The sequence below is a fragment of the Pistacia vera genome, unplaced genomic scaffold (assembly GCF_008641045.1).
Source record: "Pistacia vera cultivar Batoury unplaced genomic scaffold, PisVer_v2 Contig970, whole genome shotgun sequence".
Taxonomy (NCBI): domain Eukaryota; kingdom Viridiplantae; phylum Streptophyta; class Magnoliopsida; order Sapindales; family Anacardiaceae; genus Pistacia; species Pistacia vera.
The window spans coordinates 308,829-331,624 of record NW_022196857.1 but is presented as its reverse complement, the minus strand read 5'-3'; positions in this window follow the sequence as shown (position 1 = coordinate 331,624).

Sequence of the window (22,796 nt, the reverse complement as noted above, 5' to 3'; positions counted from 1 at the left end):
TTATCCCCGTAACTCTCTCTCTAATTCTTTCCCTACAATTTTGTTGACTCTTTCTCTTATACAACTCTCTATTTTCTCTTTCTCATAACTCTTTTCTACTAACTCTCTTTCTAGTAAGTCACGGCCCCATCTGACCGGAGGCACAGCTGGGACTCGCTCCCACTCCCTGTGACTTCTACTCATTCTAACCGATCGGACTTGGTTATGCATGGATTCGGAACCTTTGGCCATGTGAGTGCATAGAATCTCTCGGGTAAACTCGGGTATAGCCCTCATCCGCATGTACTCTACGGGCTACACCACTTCTCTCTCTGATACTCATGCCGCTCTCTCAATGCGGAATACTCTACCCGTACTCACAGGTTCCCCATCGCACAACCTACTTTATTCTCTTGTTTAGCACTACTCCAGCTTTTACTCTATAGTGCTCATTCTCTCTTTCTCTTTACTTTTAGAGTAGTTTAAACTCAAAAGTCTCTACTCTTTCTCTACTCTCTTTTCTAGTGCATAAATAAAGCATAGTTAATGCACATAAATGACTCATACTCATTAGTGCATTTATGAAATGCAATTATGACATGTAGCAACAATTAAGGCTTTCTACTCTTACTTATGCTTCTCTTGAGCATTTCATCATACAACTCATGTGCATATACAACTCTACTCTAACTCTAACTTTTCTCTTTTCTTTAATCATCCAAATGGGAGGAAACTCCCTCATAAACTCTAAATTTCCTGTCAAAAGAAAAGACACTCCCATAAGCTTGCTCAAAACTTCCTCCAACTTCAATCAAACTCAACCCAACATCAAGCAAATAAAACACTTCTCATAACTCAATTTATGTGTATTACTCAATCATAACTACTAATCTCATTCATCTCATTTCAACAAACCTAATGAATACACATTTATATATAACTCTACTCAAAAGAGTTCTTAAATCTCAACTTAGGTTGAATTTACTTACCTTGTGAGGAAATAGCTTCTTTAACACTTCTCCTTTCCTTTAGGAGCTTGCCTTCTCTCTACAACTTTAACCAACAACAACATGAGACTCTAATCAAAATATAATAAAACTCTCATCTAAAGCAAGAATCCTTACCTTAGGATGCTTTAGATTAAAACCCTACTACAGTTACTCAAAAAGCTCTTGGAAGTCCTTGGAAGATTGAAGGAATTTGAGAGAATTTGGAAGAAGAAGAGGCGGTGGAATGGAAAATGAAAGTTCTCAAAGACTAAACCCCCTTAATATCTCCTACACACTCATTCTTCCCATTTTGCCCTTGCTCTTTCTTAGAAATTTCATCCATATCCTTTGATTCCTTACAAACACACCCCCATACTAACATATTCTCCATGAAATTTCCTTACATTTTACTCCCCACTTTTCCTGCTAATTAGGGTAAATGGTCAAAATGTACCCAAGGGAAAAAATATCTAAAACTCAATAACTTTTCAACCGACGTATTCCTTCGTCGCGGCGAAACTGTCCAGTAGCTTCCCCGTGCTTCAACAAATCTGCGCCGTGCGAAGATTACCTTCGCCCCGGCGAGCCCTGTAACACCAAAACCTTCTGATTTTTGACTCAATTCAAGGCAAATACTCAACATATCAATACAACCAAAGACAAACAATCATATTCATAAAAACCGACTCAAATAAGAGCGAAATAAGAACATTAGCAACGTACCTCAAGTGGGGCGTTACAGTGTGATCACAAAGCATCATCCCGTTTCAATAACTTTCGGTGATGATCACAAAGCATCATCCCGTTTCCATAACTATCGGGTGATGATCACAAAGCATCAATCCGTTTCTAATGCTCTTCTCATTCATTCTACTTTAGCACTTCTCATTCTCCCTACCCTTAGAGTAGTTGCATTCACAAAGTTCTCTACTCAGAGCAATGCTACACAAGGTTTTCTACTCTTTCTTAAGTCATTTCTCAATGCACAATTAATGACTATGGATGGTTCATCTCCACTAATGCACTTATGAAATGCCAACATGCAATGTTGCAAGAATTAAGGTTCACTACCATACTCAATCCTCTATTAGGCATTTCATCAAACAACTCAAGTGCATATAAAACCTACTATAACAATAATTCTATGTCTTTCTCTAACCATCCAAAATGGGAAAAACTCCCCACATGGCTATGATTCCTGCCAAAGAATGACACTTCAAAAAAGGATTTCTCAATATCCTTCATTCCATCTCAAACTACTCTCCAACCCTAATCTCACTTCTCACAATTGATTGCATGAATACACAAGCAATATAATCTCCATTTAGAACTCATTAACATGATATAACATGTATATAACATCATAACATATTGCATGAAAACCCTAATCAAGAAAATTCTCAAATCTCAACTTGGGTTGGGATTTACTTACCTTGTTATGGAGAGATCTCACTAGCTCTTCCTTTCTCTTGGTTTGCTTGACTGTTTCTCTACTCACAAAACAAATGAACCAAAAGACCTCAATATTCACATATACATAAAACCTCACAAAGCTTCACATCCAAAGCAAGAATCCTTACCTTAGGATGCCTTAGTTTGATTTTCTACCCCAAAACACTCCAAAAGCCCTCTAAAAATCCTTGAATAAATGAAAGAGAAATTGAGAGGAAGTAAGAAAGGAGAGTGGCGATGGAGAAGAAGAATGAAGGGTTTGCAATGACTTAATTCCTTTTAACACACTTTATGCACAAGCCTTCCCATTTTGCCCTTACTCTTCCTTAGGAACTCCATCTATATCCTTTGATTCATTACAAACACACCGCCACACTAACATATTCTCCATGAAAAATCCTTTCAATTTACTCCCCACTTTTCCTACTAATTAGGGGTAGAATGGTCAAATTGCCCTTAGAGAAGAAAATATCTTCAACTTAACAAACATTTTGGTTGGCACGTCGCCGCGGCGAGGAAGCTTCTGTCGCCGCGACAAAACTGTCCAGCGGCTTCCCCGTGGCTTCAACACCTCTTCGCCGCAGCGAAGATTATTCTTCGCCCTGGCGAAGCCTGAAACCCTAAACTTCTTCTATTTTCAACCAATTTCAAAGCAAGTGTTCAACATATCACTCGATCAAAGGTCAACCAAACAATAATACTAAAAAACCAACTCAAATAAGAGCAGAAGAAGAAACATTAACTACGTACCTCAAGTGGGGCGTTACAACCTGAGTCCATATACCACACGGGGTCAACTGGAGAGTAGGCAGTTGCAAGAGTAGTTGGCTGATAGGAAGAAGTGTTAACATAATTTCTAGGAACACCATGATCGAAACCAAGTGAAGCAAAATGTGCTTGACTATTGACTGATGGTTGCTGACTAGGTACACTAAAGCTTGGTGACTGACTGAAATTATTATTCAAAGATTCAGATTAAGAATTGTAAGCTTGTTGTGGAGCACCATAAAACTGTTGGTTTGCATGTCCTGTATGAGGATTACCTAATATTTGTTATCCATCCTGAGAAATCTGCTGTATGACAGGGTGATAGTTAGGACTAGAGTACTGAATCAATTGACCATGAAAGTTGTTGGTAGGATGCTGAGATGGTTGACCAGAGTGATAGGAATTCTGATGGCTTTGAGGAGAATTCATGGTTGTCTGCAGATTACCATTATAGGTTGAATTGAACCTGTGGTAACATTGGATTGCTGAATGCCCAGCTTTATTACAGACTTGGAAAATTAACCTATTTCGTCCATTGTTTCTTCCTCTTCCATAAGCCACTTGACTGGGATATCTAGGACTAAAAGTAGTAGCTCCATAGTGAACAAACAGTTGTTGAGTAGCTGGAATAAAAGACTGAGCAGGTGGGACAGTATAATTTTGAGGACAGTGAGGACTACTCAACGAGTTTAGTGAAGGTTCAATTCCAAGGAAATTATCAAATACTAACTTAGGATTGCTTTGATTGACCTAAGCAATTGAATTAGTAACACCAAAACCACCAGAATTACTGGTCAGAGAACCAAAACCACCAGAATTACTGGTCAGAGCTACATTTATGGAGCTGTTGTATAGATCAATCAGGCTAAACTTTTCCAGGCATATTTCATACTTTTGGAGCAAGAATTGGGCTTCTTGTAAGGTAATAGAATCGAATTTAGACTCAAGTCTGGAAGTGAGATTAACCATAATAGCGTCGTACTCAGGCCTCAAACCATCTAAGACAAATTGTATCAAGTCTTCATCTGATATAAATAAGCCACTAGCAGCTAAGCTTTCTGCAATCCCCTTCATTTTCTTCACATAATCTCTTATAGTAAAGCTCCATTTTTTTGTTGTTTGAAGTAAGTTTTTGAGATGTAAGGCTCTTGCCTTTGAATCAGTAATGAATTCACTCTCTAAAGCTAACCAAATTTTAGTGGAAAACCGACATTTAGAGACATAACTGAACATATCTTCTGAAATGGAAGCTAACAACCAACTCACTAAGCATTTTTCAGTTTTCTTCCACTGAACATATGCTGAATTAATTCTTTCGTTAATTGACTCATCACTTGCCCTAGATTCAGTACCAATTGAAGTTTGATCATTACCAACAGCAGAACTACATGATATAAGGGGCGAAGGACAGGGGAACCTACCTAGGAAATGATCTTCCAATTTATGTGATCCAACTGTGAAGAGTACTTGGGAGCTCCAAAATCAGTAGTTATTGCATGTTAACTTGGGATTTATGACCTGCAAACTTGAAGCAGCAACTGAGATGGTTCGATTTACAGAGTCACGCATCATTCCTTCTACGCTATTAGACGATGGAAATGACGAAGAATCGTTAGCCATTGACGTGAGTCAAAGGCTCTGATACCATGTGAGAAAGATTTAGAAAGAGCAAATCTAGAGCAAAAATGAAGGAAGAGAGTAACTATTTTCTTTTATATTGAATCTTGAATAATAATCCTTACAACAATTCTCAATATATATACTAGCTCAAAATACATGAGCTGAACTTAGTCAACTGATATAACAGATTTCAGTTTGAGATTCAAAACTACGTCATTTGTATAAGAGCAGTCTACACCTCCTAGCTTTTACTTCTGACAGGCTAACCCATTGATCTTTGCATGGTCAACATTCCCCCTCAAAATGGACTACTGTGCGTCTTCTCCTATCTTTTACTTCTGACAGTTTAACCCATTGATCTTTGCATGGTCAACAATATCGGTGATAAATGTAATAACTTGATCATATCATATATTTCTCAACTAAACCAATATTTGACCAAAACCATAAACTTTACTTCACAATAAGTTTAATATTCTTCAGTGCAACTAAAAATGAACAAAATTGTTAATGTATTAATTAGTAAAACAATCAGAAGGGGATTGAAAGCCATTAAAAGCTGCAACAAAGATCAAGATAATACACTACTCCAGAACTCAAATACATAACAAAGTCATAACCCTAATTCCAACAACTAATTAATTCAAAGCAACTACCTAATTGTGTAGTAGTGTTCACGGATCCACGAGAAACAGGTCAAATTATCAGCTTCAAATTGTGGCTTCTGAATCAACTCGATAAGCTTCCACAACAAGTATGGATCTGCAAAAGAAAAAAGCATTGGCGAAAAACAACATTAAAAAATTCAATACATGAAGAGGTTAAATGTACATATATAGAGAGAGGAAGAATGTAATTAAGAAGAAGTGTAGAGCTCCCTTTACTCCAAACAAGGATCTAACATAGGGTAATGCAGCTCTTGGGATATGCAAGCCACAAGCCTATCTTCCAGATAATTGGGGGATAGGGCTATGGGATCCATAGCTCAACAACTCAATCAACCCTGCAACTCCTTTTATTAGACTTCAAGGAGCTCTACTCCCTAGCTCTCCTAACTAAAAATGTGCATTTCAGGTGAATAGCATGATATGCATTGAGAAGTTGTCAGATTTTCTGCAGCTTGGAAGGTTCACTCTCCGTACTGAAGGTAATTGATATGTTATTTTGCAACTGATTATTATTATCTCTTTATCCATTGCAGTTACATACTTGCTTTGTTTTTATAGGAAAAACTGTTGCTGTGGGGAAAGTGACTGATCTTTGTGCTAGCGCTTTACCAATTTTGTTACTAGAGGTGAGGACCATCTCTTGTTAAGAATGCCCTTTTTGGTTTTTCCACTTTTCTGTCATATCTAGAACTTAATGGTTACAACTTCATTATATAGTTACTATAATTGATGATATTATCGATCAGTTTGTTTGAATAAAGTTAGCTTTATATGATTAAATTTTCCCCTAAGATTTTATTAAATCTTTGAATGGAAACTTTATGTTTGCAATGCCTTTGTTAATAAGATATTAAACAAACAAATTTGAAAATCCATGTAGCGTTAACAATTTATATTGAATGAGAATACAACTTATATTTTTTTTATGCACCCATGTAGCGTTAACTTTGAAAATCATACGTTATAGAAAATGGATAATGAACAATAGGGTTTAGAGATTCGTTATTTTTGGCGTAATTATGTTTTTCCACCCAAAAACTTTGAAAAAAGCATTTTCCCCCATCATTAAAATTCTTACGTTAGTTTTACTAGGAAAAGATTATTCTCTCCAGTCTGTACAAATGTAACCTTGTATTATGATTTAATATTATTTCCCTAAAAAATTGATAATCATGTATCTAATCCCAAATCCAATCCAATGACCATGAGATAGAATTGAGATGATTAAGTATAATATGTGAACATAATTAGTGTAGACCATAAGTGGAGAAATCTTGTTTAGTTACTTAATATATATAATGAACGAAATAGAACAACAACGAAACCAATATAACAGTAAAACAAATCACAGACAGTAATTAAAGAGAAAATAACACGCGTGATTTATCCTGGTTCACCCAATATGGGCTATGTCTGTGAGATATGTAGGAATAGTAGAGAAAAAGAAGAAAGAAAGAGAAACTATTTGAAGAAAGATTTTCTGTATTTCAGTAAAAGTAAAGTAATACACAGTGCACTATTCACTTTTGTACTTAAAGACTAAAGAAGAAAAACTATAGTTGGTAGCTCAATTGGGCTGCTGAATATTCTTAATGAAAATGTTGTCGTTCCTTTTGTCTTCTTAGAAACGATGTAGTTTCATTTTTATAGTCCAACAGCCTCCCTTAAGCTGGACTGCTATGCAGTTTAAGCTTACATATAATTTCATTGGACAAGACTGCTCTGTAGTTCACTTCCTCAAGCTATAGGACTGCTCTATAGTTAATTCCTCTGTTTTATGGGACTGCTCTTAATTCTCTTATTGATATTCATCATTGTTGCTCTTGTAATCACAAGCACTCTTTTAAGTCTTCAGCTAAATTATATTTGATCATTCTTCAACTGAACACTGATCACCCTGCTTATGCTCATAACTTTCAACTAATCATAATAGCAAGATACATTAGTTACAGAGATAAGAAATAACATTTAGTTTTGCCTTCAATTCTACAAATTGAGCAGCAGGAAGAGCCTTTGTTAAAATGTCAACAATCTGTAGCTTTGAGGGGACATATTGCACAACAATTTTGTTGGCTAAGACCTGTTCTCTGATGTAGTGTGTGTTAATCTTTATGTGCTTGGTTCTAGCATGGAACATGGGTTTGGAAGCCAATGCTACAGCACTCACATTGTCACACCATATTACGGGAATTTTAGTAATTGATAGACCCAATTCATTGAACACACTGTTTAGCCAAGCAATTTCAGTGGTTGTATGTGCCAAAGCTCTATACTCAACTTCAGTGGATGATAGAGCTATTACCTTCTATTTTCTAGAGCTCCATTGGATTAGGTTTGGTCCTAAGTAGACACAATACCCGCTTATGAACCTCCTATCCTCTATGTTATTGCCCCAATCCGCATCTGCATAACATTCAATCTCTAAAGAAGCAGCTGGTGTGAACTTAAGACCATGATCTTTTGTGCTTTGAATATACCGTAAGACCTTTTTACAAGCTTGCCAATGTAGATCAGTGGGAGACGAAAAAAATTGGCTTAATTTATTCACTGTGAAGCTGAGATCAGACCTTGTTAAAGTAAGATATTGAAGAGCACCCACTGTCCTTCTATACAAACTAGGATCTGAAAACAGTTCACTATCCATTGGAAATAATTTTGATCTTGTAGTTATAGGAGTAGCACATGAATTGGCTTCCATCATCTTTGTTTTTTGCAGCAAATCATTAGCATACTTGGTCTGTCTTAGATGAATTTCAGTGGCTGTCCTTGTAACTTCAAGATCGAGAAAATACTTTAAAGAACCAAGTGCTTTCAAGGAAAATTGATCATTAAGTTCCTGCACAAGGGCACTCACATATGCCATATTAGATCTAGTTAGTAAAATATCATCAACGTAAACCAAAACATAGGTAACTTGTGTGTCGTGGTTGAGGATGGATAAACTTGAATCCGATACGGAGTTTCTGAATGCTTTGTCCTAAAGTGCTTGCTTCAACCGATCAAACCATGCTCTAGGGGCCTGTTTGAGCATATATAAAGCCTTGTTTAATTTGCAAACATGCTATGGCTTCATAGTATCTTCAAAACCAAGGGGTTGTACCATGTAACAACTTCATTTAGAGTGCTATTGAGAAATTCATTATTCACATCAATTTGTTGAACATCCCAATTATAAGTAACAGCCCAAGTGAGGATAATTCTAATTGTTGAAGGTTTAATGACTAGACTAAAAGTATCAAAATAGTCCAATGCTGGGGTTTGTTGAAACCCCTTAGCTACCAATCGGGCTTTATACTTTTGTAGGGAACCATCTGCATTGTATTTCACTCTAAATACCCATTTGTTTCCAACAACTTTCATTTCTGATGAAAAAGGTACAAGTATCCATGTGTTATTTGAAATTAGAGCATCATACTCACGCTGCATTGCAGTCTTCCATTCAGTGCTACTCAAGGCTTCTTAAACTAAATTCAGTTCTAGTGTAACTGATCCAGTAAGTATAAGAGTTGTAGGTTGGTTTGTAGGCTAAATTAAAGGTTGAATTGATGACTTGAGAGGAAGAGAATGTAACTTGGCCAGTTTGGATCTTGTAAGCATTGGATGAACATTGCTAGAAGTATCTAAAATTGGTGGAATGCTAACAAACTATGAAGGAGTCAAATTAACCTCAAGAGAACATGATGGTGCAGTTGTTACATGTCTAGTTGTTGGTAATTTTGTTATTGATTGTAAGGAGGATGTAGTCGTGGTGGTTTGTGTAGGTAAGGAACCTGATTTGGTTGGAATTAAGACAGGTGCTGGTTATGAATGGGATGTAGTAATGATTGTTTGTGTAGGTAAGGATACTAGTTTGGCTTGTGCTGGATGTGAGAAGGTCGTAGTGTTCTATGTAGGTAAGGGACCTAATTTGGCTAGTGAGGGAGTTGATTTAGAGGATAACGATGGTCTTGGATAGGCTATAAAATCAATTTCAATGGTTCCAGGCAGATGTGGTTGTGATGAATGCAATTGTTGTTGAAGTGGAGAAATGGATTTTTATGAGTAGAGGTGTGTAGGATTAGCAACAAGTGTGGAGTCCAGATTCCATGTACTAGTTAAAGGAGAATCGTTAGAAGAACTAACCACTGCAAGGTAAGGTTCAACAGGTCCAGGTCCAATTCATTGATATGGGACTTTTGAATGGTTTATTGACACAAAAGGAAAAGACTGTGGTATAGAATTAGAAGATCAACTGATGGTAAAGTGGCTAGACTAATATTGGAAAAACCAGAAGAAAAATGGAACTCATTTTCATTGAACTTGACACTTGGAGTGAGAAAGATTTTTCCATCTGAACTTAAACATTTGTACCCTTTGTGAACTAGGCTATATCCTACAAAGACATTTTTTTTGGAGTGAAAGCTAAACTTATATTGGTTGAAGACTCTTAGGAATGGGAAACAAGCACATCCAAATACTTTTAAGGTCTCATAGGAATGTGCAAATTTAAACAACACTTGATAGGGTGACACACATTGTAAGATTTCAGTTAGCATTCTATTAATCAAATAAACTGTAGTTTCAAAAGCTAGCCACCAAAAATGCAATGGCATGAATGCATGAGCTAATAAAGTTAAACCGGTTTCTACCACATGTTGATGTTTCCTCTTACTTCGTCCATTTTGTTGATGCACATAAGAACATGAATGCCTAAATTGAATACCTTCACTAGTTAAGTAAGGAATTAAGTTTGCATATTCACCCTCTTGATAAGATTGAATGCATTTAAGTTTGTGGTCAAACTATCTTTCAGCTAAGTGATGGAATTTAATGAAAAGAGATCTCACTTCAGCCTTGGTTCTAAGTGGAAAGAGCCAAGTGAACCTACTATAGTCATCCAAGAAAGAAACATAATAACTAAATCCTTCAATCAAAGGAATGGGGGAAGGACCCCATATATCTATGTGGATGAGTTCAAGGATCGAGTTTGCTCGAAATGATGACCTAGGGAAGGTTGTTTGATGCATTTTCTCTATTTGACAAGCATCACAAAACTCAACAGATTTCAAATGTGATTTCTTTAGTAAAGAACTCATAATGTGTTGATATGCTTTGATGTGTGGATGTCCTTACCTTTTATGCCAAAGTATAAAGTTGGAATAATTGTTCATAGTTAGAGCACAAGTTGATATTGGTTTAGTATGATGTTCACAGTGAGAAATGTAATTTTCATGATTTATACATTTATGAGCAGGATTCGCACACTCTTGTTTGAGAGAATATACAGTTGGATCATTATTATCATGAATACACTTAGATTGATAACCATGAGCTGATTGATTATCACTAAACAAGAATAAAGCTTGTCGCGGCGTACAAAGTGGACTTGGATCGTGGGAATTCCAAAAGCAAAATAAGTCTGTCGCGGCGGGTCTTAAAATGTTTCAATTTTATGCAAATTCCTGTTTTAATTAGGAGATAATAAGTATGTGAGAATATTTTTTATATTCTTAGTTAGGATTTTACTTTGAGTTAAAATAGGAGAGTAATGTTAATATAGGAGACTAGATATTTGTTCATTTAAGGATTATTATTCTTTTACATGTAAGAACAGGAAAAATGTTGTATTTTGTTATGCCTCAAAAGTCATGCTTATGTCAGTCTAATAAATGTCTTTTTGTAATAGCTGCCAAGCCCATATCTCCTTAAAGATATTCTTACCAACCCTATCTCCTTTCAAGAAATGAATGGATGAGAGCCTTCCATGTGTCAAGGCAACTTGCAAAACACTCATTACATTTGAGTGCAAGGGTGTATAAATTGGCACTCCTCTTCCCGAAGAGGGGGGCTGGATATATGAGAGCTAACCATAGATAAGAGCTCAATTCTTTCTCTGTGTAAACACTGTATTTCTTCATCTTTGTATGTCTTACAGGCAATATCATAGAAATAGTCAGAGATCAATAAAATAACAGTGGATGTAAGAGTCGCTTATTTGAGCATTCGAACTACTATAAAAACCCCTCTTGCCAATCTTTTATTTATGTTTTCTGCAACATATATAATCTCAGCTTCATATTCAAATCTCATGGATCCATTCACGTGTGTCTCCTGAGTCAGCTCAGCATTTCCCACGTGCGAGTCGTTGGCATCCAAAATCAAGCGTCAATAGTTTGGTGGCCCATACAGGTCCAATTCTCAAACCTACGTCCAAGTTCCTTGATGGCATGCTCAGATCTCAAACCAGAGTCCGAATTCTCCAATCGCATGGCCAGATCACAGATCGCATGCATTAGAATTCTCCGATTGCATGGCAAGATCATATGCGTCAGAGTTATCTGATTACGTGGCCAGATCGTAGATCAAACGCTTTAGAATTCTCCAATTGCGTGGCCAAATCGCTGATCGAACGCAACAGAATTCTCCAATCGCGTGGCCAGATCGTAGATCACATGCGTCAGAGTTCTCCGATCGCGTCGCCAGATCGCACGCCCAAGTCGTTTTGATCCTCAGCTTTAAATCGTTGATCTTTAGCTTCAAATCGCGTGTTCAGATCGCTAATCACATGCTGAGATCTCTTGTGCTCTTAGGTTGAGCTCATTTTGACCTTTCAGGTCGAGGTCGTTTTGCCCTTTCAGGTTGAGGTTGTTTTGACCTCTCAGATTGAGCTCGTTTTGCTCTCAAGTTGAGCTCGTTTTGCTCTCAAGTTGAACTCGTTTTACTCATATTGAGCTCGTTTTGCTCTTAAGTTGAGCTTGTTTTGCTCGGATTGAGCTCGTTTTGCTCTTAAATTGAGTTCGTTTTACTCTTAAATTGAGCTCGTTTTGCTTTCAAGTCGAGCTCGTTTTGCTTTCAAGTCAAGCTCCTAACAGATTTCAGGTCGAGCTCCTAAGAGATTGCGATCAGCTCCTAGCTCTCAGCACTCGATTAGCCAAGAATAGTTTGAGCTCTTCAATTCGAGACTGCAGCCATTCAGATCAAAAACCTTAGTTTCTGAAGCGCGATCACGCACTCCAAAAACTGGGGGGTTCTGTTATGCCTCAAAAGTCATGCTTATATCAGCCTAATAAATGTGCTGCCAACTCCTCAAAGATATTCTTACCAACCCTATCTCCTTTCAAGAAATGAATGGATGAGAGCCTTCCATGTGTCAAGGCAACTTGCAAAACACTCATTACATTGAGTGTTTAGGTGTATAAATCGGCACTTCTCTTCCCAAAGAGTGGGGGCTGGGCATATGAGAGCTAACTATAGATAAGAGCTCAATTCTTTCTCTCTGTAAACACTGTATTTCTTCATCTTTGTATGCCTTCTGGGCAATATCATAGAAATAGTCAGAGATCAATAAAATAACAGTGGATGTAGAAGTCGCTTGTTAAGCATCCGAACCGCTATAAAAACCTCTCTTGTTAGCCTATTATTTATGTTTTCTACAACATATATAATCTCAACTCCATATTCAAATCTCATGGATCCATTCACGTGTGTCTCCTGAGTCAGCTCAGTGTTTCCCACATACGAGTCGTTGGCGTCCAAAATCAAGCGTCAACATATTTAGTGTGATAAGTTGAGAAAAAAAAAATATAAGTGAGAGATTTTCTTTCTTCTAATACTGTCATTCATGGCTGCTTGATAGTTTTATTTTTGCTCCCAAATTTCTTTCTCATACTTCTCAATTCTAGTTATTTAATTAGTATGTTTGGCTTTCACATAAAAACTCTTCTAACCTTGCAGCATAACACTACAGATTACATTAAGGTTAAAATTAAGCCATGCAACCATTCAAAAAATAGAAGTTGACTTTCTCTTCTTTTTCTCTCTCTATCCTATCTATTTATTTATTTATTTGAACTAAGATTTTTAAACACATACTTAAAAGACACTTCACTGAGCCCATAATGTAGTTGAGTAACATAGAGATCTCAACAAATACACATCTTTAAAAAATAAAGTTTTTTCTTTGGGAAAGATATGTTACTTTTTGTTATGCCTAAAAAATTAGGGCTGACGTAAGCTCACGTCAGCAAGGGTCAATTAGAGTTTAGAAAGGCTTTGTGTCGTCCAAACGTTGCCATGTTGCCCAAGGACAGAGGAGGTAAGGTTGTCGTCAACGTGGCAGGTAAGGGCTTGGCTTGTGAGTGGCTGGGGAATTGTCCAACTGCCCAAGCCCTACGCGATTTAAGGATATCTCCTGTATACTCACCCAATGTGAGGCAGTGCAGGAATTGTACTACACCTGCTCGTCTGCAAAATCATGATTACTACTTTAAACTCCTGACTATAAATAGAGAGCTCCCCTCTCATTTATAGGATTCAGACATTCTGATATTCTGATAGCCAACACTCTCTCTCTCTCTCTATATATTTCTAATCTCTCTAGAATGTAACTTCAACTCGCTACTCGTGACCTGATTGTAATCACTCATTAATACAAACACAATGGATGTAGGATTCACTTTTGAGCATCCGAACCACTTTAAAAATTGCCTCTTGTTTGTTCTTCCATTGCACTTTTCCATATCACATGTAATTTCTAAAACTCTCTTAGCACTTTGCACGTGCAAGTCGTTGGTGTCAAAATCAAGCATAAACAGTTTGGCACTAAAAGAAAGGCCTAATTTAGCATCTGCTCTTCATCAGGAATCTCTGACCGATCGGTCCCACTTACCAACAAATGGCTCGTGGTTTTGAAACTGAGCGAACTAGCCTCGACAATAAGGAGATCCCCCAGGTACATGATGACACTTCTCCCAAAATGCCTTCAGTTTGGCAGAGTACCATGGCAGATATTCCTTCGAGCTCACAGCTCGACCCAACTATGATGGATTACCTAGAGAGGTTCAACTATACTCTCCAAACGATTAACTGAAGGTTAGACAGTTTGGACCAGGTCATACCACCAGAGTCCAACAAGGCGGTGCTACTGCCAAATACGCCTGTAGGTCACATGAAAGCATGAAAACGGGTGAAAGCCCATGCCACGTGTACTACAGCACATAAAAATAGAGGAAAGCAAGTGGCAGACAATAGGCCGAAGGGCTCAAAAGGGCTAGCAAACACCGGTCGCACAACAGGCAGAATGCCTATGGCATTGCAACTTAGCGACATGTCGTAGCATGAACCGTCCCACGCCACATCCTATGGGCACCCCCACAAGAGTGCAAGGTAGGGAGATTCCCAATATCACCGAAATGACAACCTTGACCATCATCGTAAGGGAAACCCCCACCATCCGCAAGTCGGTCTTGATCACCACGGAGGTTGAGCAAACTCCCTGAGCCATTCGTTGCCTTCACATGGCTCTAGCTAGCGTGTGTAAAGTTATGCCAGAGCTTCCGACCAAACAGAGGAAGAGCTCGACCTTCAGTCTTTCCTTAATTGCAATTATGAGGGTCAAACCCACATTGCGAAAAGTGATCCTCCGATAGCTCTGTTACCTCAGATTGAGGAGTTACAGCGAGTTTTGGGTCAGCTTAGAGCTTACCAAAATAAGTGTGGGAAGGTCGTTGAGGTGTCCCCCTTTTCTCCAATAGTGTTAGTAGCTCCTCTCCCGTCAAAATTTAGAATGCCCATATTCAAACATTCGATGGGAACTTTGATCCGCAAGATGACCTCTATGAGTTTAACGACCTCATGGAACTTTACCAAGTCTCCGACTTGTCTAAATGTCACTGTTTGGCAATAACTTTGACTGGCCATGCTAAGTCCCAGTTTCGATCGCTTCCGAAAGGATGTATCAGCTCGTGGCAGTAGATGAGCTCGTTATTCTTAAGGCACTTATAAGCGAACAGGAGGTTCTCAATGTTGTTGAGCTATCTAAGCAACATATGACATGAGAGGAATGAGTCCCTGTAGTCCTGCATCGATAGATTCCACAAGGAGCTCCACAAGGTGGCTCACACTCCTGAAGATTTAGTTTGGACTCTCATTATTATGGGGGTTCACCCGCAGACCGACTTGTGGAAAGAATTACAATTTGAGGATGATGTGTCCCTCACTCACTTCTACAATCTCACTGAGAAGTATCTTCAAATTGAAAATTTCGTGGTTGCTGTTAATCACCATGACTCTGGTCCCTCGACCAGTGCTCTTGACCGAGGGGAAACAGTAAAAGTTGATCGTAGATGGGCTAATGACGATCAGTAAAAGGGAAAGAAACAAAAGTTTGAGCCCAAAAAATCTTACGCCCAAGTTCCTCATCACGATCGCAACAAAAATCAGTATACTCCTTTGAATGCATCAGTTAGCTATTTTAGATAAATTAGAAGAGGCCAATCTGCTCGGAGAGCCAAAGCCCATGAAGAATCCCCCTTTGGTGAGAAACAGCAAAAAATACTATCTTTATCATCGGTATAATGAGAACCACACCGATGAGTGCCGAGCTCTCAAGCAAGCAATTGAGGACCTCATTAAGCAAGGGCACTTTAATGAGTATGTTGATGGTTCAACTTCTGCTCAAGAGAAGGATCAAGAGGACCAAGGAAAGAAGTGTCGTGGTCACAAGGGTCTTTACTTCGTAGGGATCATCTTTGGAGGACCACACTTCACTGGGAATTCTCGGGGCACTACGAAAGGTATGCTCAAAAAGCTCGCCATGACCCTATGAGTGAGATGAACATGGCAGCCCGACCCGCCAAGATTCGTAAGGAGGAAGAAATTACCTTCTCAGAGAAAGCCACGATGCGATTACATCATCCTTAGAAGGATACGCTCGTCATCGTGCCTAAGATAGGTTAGTGCGAGGTCTATAGGATGCTGGTGGACAACAGTAGCGCCATGAACATCCTATTTTAGCGAGCCTTCGAAGAGATGCAATTAGATGAGGCAGACCTGAAGCCTGCCTCTATCCCTCTCTATGGCTTTACAGGAGATCACTTGATTCCCAAAGTGACAATTGCACTTCATGTCACCTTGGGCGACACCCACAAAGTTACCAAGATGACAGAGTTCCTAGTTGTGGATTGTCCGTCCGCTTTTAATGGTATTTTGGGACGATCTATACTTAGGAGCTTCAAGGCTGTCACCTTCATTTACCATTTGAAAATGAAGTTCCCTAATCCAATAGGGATTGAGGAAGTAAAAGGATCTCAACACGAATCTCAGACTGCTACGTGAGAGCAGTGCAGATGGTGTGCAAGGGAAAAGGGAGGCCAACAAGCATCCCCAACAGGCTATGGCGATCAATAGGATCAAGCCACAACCAGGCCTAGTGGAAGATGGTATAGATCCTCGCATCTAGGGGGAGTATTCTCATAGTGGGCTAGTTAAGACTCTGTCTGAGATATCAGTTGACCAGAATGAGCTGACTTGAGTGTTGAGAATTGGGAGTAATCTCAACCCTCAGCTCGCGGAAAACTTGACGAGCTTTCTCAGAAAGAATGTCGATGTTTTTGCATGGACTCATGTTGATATGATTGGGATCAGCCCCGAATGTGATATGTCATGTACTCAACATTGACAGTGCTGTCAAGCTAGTTCGCCAAAAGAGAAGAGTCATGGACCTGGAGCATTATGCTACCTTAAAAAGTGAGGTAGATAAGCTCATTTCAAGTAGGTTTATTCGGGAGGCGCATTACCCAAGTTAGGTCACCAATCTGGTTTTGGTGAAGAAGTCCAATGGAAAGTGGCGAACCTACGTCGACTTCACCAACCGTAACAAAGTCTTTCTGAATGACAGTTTTCCTTTGCCAAGTATCGACTAACTGGTTGATGCCATCTCTGGGCATGAGCTACTGAGCTTCATGGACGCCTACTCGGGGTACAATCAGATCCCGATGTATGTACCCGATGAAGATCATACCTCGTTCATTCAGATAAAGGACTGTACTATTACAAGGTCATGCCTTTCAGCTTAAAAAATGCTGGGGCAACCTACCAGAGGTTGGTTAACAGTATGTTTTTCGAGAAGATCAAAAGCTGATGGAAGTCTATGTTGATGACATGCTGGTCAAGTCACATGTCTCTTCAAATCACATAGCGCATCTCGTTGAGATGTTCGACGTGCTCCGAAGGTATAGAATGAAGCTCAATCCTCTTAAGTGCTCATTCAAAGTATCCTCAGGGTAATTCCTCGGGTATATGATTAACCAAAGGGGAATCAAAGTCAACCCTGAGAAGATCCAAGCTCTCTAAGATATGAAAAGTCCCACCAACCAAAAACAAGTCTAAAGCCTGAATGGGAGGATAGAGGCTCTCAGTCGCTTCATATTGAAGGTAACAGATCATTGCTTGCCATTCTTTAATATAATGAGGGCCAACAAGAAGTTCGAGTGGACTTCAAAGTGTGAGCAAGCCTTTCAGAGCATAAAGGAAAACCTCTGATATCTAAGCCTCTTCCTAAGGAAACTTGTTCCTCTACCTATCCATGTCTTAGCACGCGGTCAACGCAGCTCTCATTCTGGAAGAGGGTCGGGTTCAGTGGCCAGTGTATTATACAAGCAAGCGATTGCTGAACGCAGAAACGCAATATCCAGAGTTGGAGCAATTAGCTTATGCCCTGCTGATCGGCTCCAGAAAGCTACGACCTTACTTCCATGCTCACACCATCTATATTTTGACCAACTACCCACTCAGGCAAGTTCTTTAGAAGCTAAAGGTTCCGGGTAAGTTGCTCAAGTGGGCTATGGAATTGAGTCAGTTCGATCTACATTATAGATAGAAGACAGCAATCAAGGGGCAGGTTGATACCGATTTTATTTCAAAGTTCTTGTACCAGCTAGATCGAGAATCCAAACAATCAGCCAGTGAAGTCATCAAGGAAACCATTCAGAACTTATCAACATGGGGCCTCTATGTCGATGATTCTTCAAGCAGAAAGAGAGCCGGAGCTGGTCTCCTCCTCCTCAATCTCGAAGGGACTCGCGTCCACGGAATCCTTATGTTTGGGTTCAAGGCTACGAATAATGAGGCTAAAAATGAAGCACTACTTACTAGTCTACGACTAGCAAGAGAAATGGGGTCGGACATAATCGACGTCAATAGCAACTCCTAGCTGGTTGTCAATCAGATTATGAGAGAATATCAAGCCAAAAAGGAAAACATGATCAGTTATCTCAAAAAGGCTAAAGTCGCGCATGAGCTCTTCAAGCATTCAATCAAGCAAATCCAGAGAGACAATAACTCTATCGCGATGCCTTAGCGAAGATAGCCTCATCACTAGACTCCAATGTGTCAGACAATATCCTAGTTCGGTATATCAAGATACCAAGCATAATTTCCTCTGAACAGATCGTAGCTGCAATAGAATTTGCCTCCTAGATGACTCCAATCATTCAGTATCTCCAAGATGGGACTTTTCCCAATGACAAAACTGAGGCAAGAATCCTACGCACAAGAGCTAGTCGTTACACACTCATCGAGGATCAACTGCACAAACGGGGGTTTAGCGCTCCCCTCCTCCGTTATATAACCGACAAAGAAATAGACTACATCATGAGGGAGATACACGAAGGGATCTTTAATAATCATACTGTCGCGCGATCTCTTGCCAATAAGATTATCCGTTAGGGATATTGTTGGCCCCTACTTCAGAAATACACTTTCAACTTCTTGAAGAAGTGTGACAAGTGCTAAAGGTTCTCGAACATCCCGCGTGCTCCTTCCCACTAGTTGACAACAATGACCAGTCCTTGGCCATTCTCTATGTGGGGGAATAGATCTCATCGGGCCCAAGCCAACCGGAAAAGGGGGCGTCATGTACACAGTGGTCGTAGTAGATTACTTCACTAAATGGGTTGAAGCGGCGCCTTTGGCCGTGATCACTACCAAAAAGCTTAAGGACTTTGTCTTCAAGAACATAGTGTGTCGCTATGGGATTTCTCATATGCTCGTCTCTGATAATGGAAAACAATTCAGCAAAGAGGAATTCAAGCAGTTTTGCGATGAACTGGGGATTCATAAGAAGTTCACCTCAGTCACAAGACCACAAGCCAATTGTCGGGTTGAAGCTGTCAACAAGACCATTAAGCACACATTGAAGGCCAAGCTTGGCACTGCCAAGGGCAATTAGGCCGACGACCTCCCAAAAGTTCTATGGGCATATAGAATGACTTCGAGAACCTCTACTTCAAAAACACCATTCTCGCTGGCATATAGCTAGAGGCGATGATTCCAATGGAAGTAGGAACTGGTTCACTTCGAAGAGACCTATTCAATGAAATAGACAATGAAGCACTTTTGCGTGCAAGTCTGGACCTAGTTGAAGAGCACTATGACAAGGCTCAATTAAAGATAGCATCCTACCAGCAACAGGTGAAAAGGTTCTTCGACTCTAAGGTCAGAAGAAGAGACTTTTAGGTCAGCGACCTGGTTCTGAAGAAGTCCTTCTCGGCACAAGGGAACCAAATACGGGGGTATTGGGACTTAACTGCGAAGGCCTATACCACATCGCTAAGGTAATACGACCTGGCACGTATCACCTCAAAAGGCTTAACGGTTCTAAAGTGTCGTGAGCTTGGAATGATGAACATCTTCACCCCTATTATCAGTAATTCCAAACTTGCTTTTAATCTTGTTCATTTCTTGTACTTGTAAAGTTTCCCTTGTAATTTTTATGAATAAGATTGTTTCGCTTTCTCTTGAATGAATATTTGTGTCATGTTCTTTTGAATAATCTTGTTCGTTATAGTATCTTTACAAGTCACATTGTCATATATCATAATATTTGTCTTGTGGAGTACTTGAGTTATAAAAGTATTATCACAAATGACCAAAAACTTATATATATATTCAATAAAGCGAGTACAAGGGACAGGGAAAAGCTACTGAAAGTTAAAATGAAAAACTACGAGAACAGAAAGGAAAGGCGATCACTGGTCTTCGTTCCCCGGCCCCTCAGGTGCGATCTCTTGATCCATTGCTTGGTTATCAACCTCTGGATTGTCTGTTTGGTCTTCAGGAACATCTGTTCCTTTTTGTTCATCTTCTAGAGGAGGCTTCTGCTCCTCTTGCTACTCGACACCCTCGTCCTGGATCATGGAGAAGAGAATGGCCCAATACTCGTCTGGAAGGTCAAAGATGTCCATCTTTGGGTTTCTTGGCCGTAAGCTATAAATAGCCTTTATCGCCCAATGAGTCACTTTCCTCTCGAGCTCAAGGTTTTGTCGCTTCATCTATTCAGTCAATGAAGCAACTCGCCTTTGGAACAGCTCGAGGTCGGCCTCTATTGCCCTCTTCTATTTCTCGGAGTTCTCCCACAGTTGAGCACGATTCTTCTTCGCCTTCTGTACACTGTCACTGCTCGCCTTCAGCTCATTCTCACTCTCTCGCCAAACTTTCTAGTGAGTTGAGCCACTATCCTTTGGAGCTCCTTATTGTCCTCGTTTCTCTTCTCAAGCTCAGCCTTTTGGAAGTCCACTGTTCGAAGAGCTTAATTTCTCTCTACCAAGTACTGATTCGCTAGAATGTGAGCCGCTTTCGCCTCTGCATCCAAAGTTGCAAAGTCCTATTTCAACTTGGCATTCTCCTCCTTCAGTTCATGGAGTCTTCCAACAGAGTCTATATCGATCTTCTGTTGGGCCATGTGCAAGGCAAGCAGGGACTGTATGAGAAAAAGAAACGAGAGTTAGCTTCCTTTTTCTAAAAATCATAAAAAGTTAAGGAATCGACTAGTACTGAAAAGTTCTCAATGAGAACTGACTGTTTTACCTAGCTTTCCAACTGAAGTGCTGTGGCCACTAGGTTTGTGGGTCGGGAAGCCATGAACTCCTCGAAGGCTGCAGCTAGTTGGCATTCCAGCGGGGTTTACACCATCGGCTGCAAGTGCTTCGACAATTGCCCCATGGAATCCAGCAACAGGCGGGTGTGGTCCCTAAGGGGCATGTGCCTCATCGACCCGTTGCTTGCCCACTCTCCTTTTGGTAGTCGTGGTTGCCTCTTCTCCTCTGTGTGAGCTCTCAGGAGCCGCCGAAGTGCCAAGGGAACTCCTTGGGGGCATCCCTGAGCAAAAAGTGTGGTAAGGTTGCGATATCTCCGACAACACCCCAAAGCCCTCCGGCTCGGACTCTGACTCCTCCTCAGTGGCAGTTGCTTCCTTTTCTTGGTCTTCTGGCCCATGGTCTTCTACTTCATGGCGTGAGTAGCCACGAGCCGAGGAGCTTCTTCACATTGCTCCGTGGATGGTCGCCTTTCAACACCAATTTGTATCCCTCCTATGGGGATATCGTTGGGGAAATACGAACCCCCTAGTCCTCGTCGATGGCCTCAGAACCCTCGGTGGCATGGTTGCTGCGTGCCATGAAAATGTGTCAATGAAAAGGTCACCTTTGATAAAGAAGTCAAGAATTTTTCTAAGTATGAAAACACTTACGATTATGAGGTTCCAAAGATGCCTCGGGGTTGAAAAAATCGTACTTTTGCAAGTTGGCAGTAGTCACGAGCAGTCTTACGTCATGATTCTGTTCGGATAGACGACCGAATGCCATAATGCGATTAAAATCTGTTAGAGTTGTCAACCTAGTCGTCTTGTTTTCTGCAAAGAAACAAAAGTCTGTTAATCTTAAATATCGAAGAGGAGTTGAAGAAAAAGGGTAGTTCGTAAATTAAAGGGAAAAACCTACTCGACTCCCTAAATTTACAAATGTTGTTGTATTCAAAAAAAGAAAAATTTGGTTTCATAGGCCTCGACATTGTTGGGGTAACCAAAAATTCCTCCGTCGATCATAGATCGCTTCGAGAGGTAGAAAGAATCTTTATCTTGGCTCTTCTTCAAATAATAAGCGCAGGCGAGCTCCAATGTTGTCAGCTCGCCAAGACCACTTTCGCCACATACATAGTAACCCCTATCATATACGCATTAGGCGTTAATTGGAATGGTGCGACCTCGAAGTGGTCGAGGATCGACATGATGAAGGGGTGAAAAGGTATCAACGCCCCACACTTAAAGATCGCCTCGAAGATCGCGGCCATTCCTTCTGGGGGTTCCAAGCTGTGTGCAACCTGTGCTTGTAGACGTTTAAGCTGAGCGCGAACTAGTCCATCGTTTTCTGTATTTCATCCCTGGTGGTCATTGATAATGTCTCTTACACGAGGCTCGCTAAGGTGCTCGATGACTATGAGCTCATCCCCTCAATTGCTCTAGTCCCTAAAGTGTCCATTGCTCTTAAAGTCTAAAAAAAAGGGAGACATGCAGGGATGACTTAGTCTCCGTATAATGTTCCATACGATGACGTGGAAGAGTAAAAAAAACCCTAGTTTATCTTCCTCGACCCCTAAAAAACCCTAAAAACCCTTAAGAATGGATTCCCAAGGATCTGTGCCCTAAGTTTTCACTTTTAAAAGTGTTCCTTCTCAAACACTGTCCAAGGACATACATCGTGTAAGTTTACTAGGCAGGTCATACCCG